Source organism: Acyrthosiphon pisum, chromosome A1, assembly GCF_005508785.2.
Source record: "Acyrthosiphon pisum isolate AL4f chromosome A1, pea_aphid_22Mar2018_4r6ur, whole genome shotgun sequence".
Classification (NCBI taxonomy): Eukaryota; Metazoa; Arthropoda; class Insecta; order Hemiptera; family Aphididae; genus Acyrthosiphon; species Acyrthosiphon pisum.
This window is the reverse complement of record NC_042494.1, coordinates 129,131,392-129,133,767: the sequence shown is the minus strand read 5'-3', so window position 1 is coordinate 129,133,767 and position 2,376 is coordinate 129,131,392.

Here is a 2,376-nt window from a genome sequence, read left to right as displayed (position 1 = left end):
GGCATCGATATATCAAAACTCTAGAATCCTGCTAAGCCTACCTAAATCGACCATCGGAACTCCGGAATGTCACTTTTAAAGTTCACACGCGTGTGCAGCCCACTATACCGCCGTGGCTTACTTTACGACACTCGGCGTATTCTGCTTATCGGTAAAAGCATACCACACATACACGTCATTTTATGATTGCAGTTTTCCTTTCTTTACTTTAATAATCGCCTACTTTTGAAGATGCGGAATAGAATAAATATTTCACGTTTTCTCTTCCTATTTCTCGCAATGGACATGATGTAAACACGTTATTCCGCCAGATGATAATAACCACAATATTTGCCCTCATTTTTGTAATCGCCAAAATTACAAACATTAATCTCGTCAGTAGATGCACATAGCTGAGTAATCCGTATCTCGGTGAAACATATTATAATAATATTATCTTTCGTTGATTAAATTCTATCATAATACTATTATGTATTGGCCGATACGTTTTATGGGTTTGATAAACTACATAGGCAGGTACTAAACTAGATCATTTTTATCTGTAATGTAGAGACGTATATACCTACCTGTTACCTAGTATTTCAGAAAACTGAAAAAGTTATCACTTTTAATGTACCTACTGCTATTTTATTTATGATATATTTCCAGAATAGATTTATTAGAACCGTTTTTTCAAAAATGAAAGGGCTTCAAACGGAAGCAAAACAAACAAATATAATATTTACGTCTTGTTTATTGTATACACATTACACATATGCATATCTATAATTATTGAATATTAATTATTTTAAAGGGCCTTATACTGCGTTCATGAATTGAAATTTGTAAGCGACAGTATAATTCCTGTAGATTGAGATGTTTTTTAAAATGAATAACGCATAATAAACGATTATTTAATATTTAATAACATACGTTATACTAATACGAATAATACAAGTTCCGAATATTCACTATGGCACGATTATTATACTATCATCATTCATCACAATAGTGGGTACCTATTGAACTGTTGTAACGTGACCGGTAAAGGATATTATTAAAATTCCAGCTGATGGTTATGCAAACCCTAATGTAAGTAAATTATAAGGTACCTCAAATAGTCAAATATGAAATAATATGCCACGCATAAAGTACATATAAATTTGTTTAAGACATAAATAGGTATTATAATAATATTATAATATGTATATGACAATGTATTATACATAATATATTAATATATATGCAAGTATATAGCACCATAATATCGTTTTAAACACAACGTGCATTATAACGTAGCCACCTACCTATATTAACTACAACTATTCTCCATTCATAAATTACATATTTTATTTCATTAAACGATTAGTTCTTAAAATTTGAAACAAAGGAAACGTTTTGCTTACCCAATTTGTTTAGTATAAGAATACTGTGTGTTTCATTGGGGCTATCTATACTGTATCTTAATCCATGTACAATATTTTTCAATTATATTTGAAATAATATTAACTATTTCACAATTCAAAATGGTACATTTAATTCTTTCTATACCCATCGGTCTTTTTACAAACTGACTATTCACGTTGAGCATACGTAAATTTAATACATTTTTATAGCTAAAAAATTGTAACAAACATTTTTTTCTTCTGATTGTATCGTTTAGGTATTTCAAAACTGTTCAGTCGGTACTTTTAAATAAGTTTTTTTGTTAGCTACAAGTAGGCAGAAAAAGTATATATTATTATATTTGTGTAGCGCATAGGTATTTAAATATATAATATATGTTTTTTTAAATGAATATTAAATATTATGTTTTTACTTTTTTATGATTTTTTCTTTAAAAGTATAATGTACAAAACGTAAAAGTGTACCTAACCTAAAAGCTTATACAAAATTAATTAATTTACATTTTATTGAAAATTTGTATTTTATTTAAAATTAAATATTGTACGTTTTGCGATATAGTTTATGAGTTATGACAAATTATTAATTTGTTAAATTTGTTTTAAAATTATTAATTTTCTTGAATCAAAATAATAAAGGTACTGAAACTTGAAAGCCAATATTTTCGTATTTCCGAGATTTTTTTGTACTAATATGTGTCCTGTTATTATACAATCTACAGTATAGATTACATGTAAAATATTCTGATTTCTGATACGAGACGAATGTATACGAGCAGTGAAGTTAAATTTGTTCAGTTTAATCATCAACCAATGTGTTAATATTAAAATCAGAAGAACACTAAATTGATGTCAACTCTTCAAACGATCATTTTTGAAACAATAATTTGATAAATATATTGAGTCGTTCGTATTAGGCACATCCACCGGTGTGATGGGTTCCCTAATATTTTTAACTTGATAATATTTTTTAAGTCAAAAATACACAATGCTT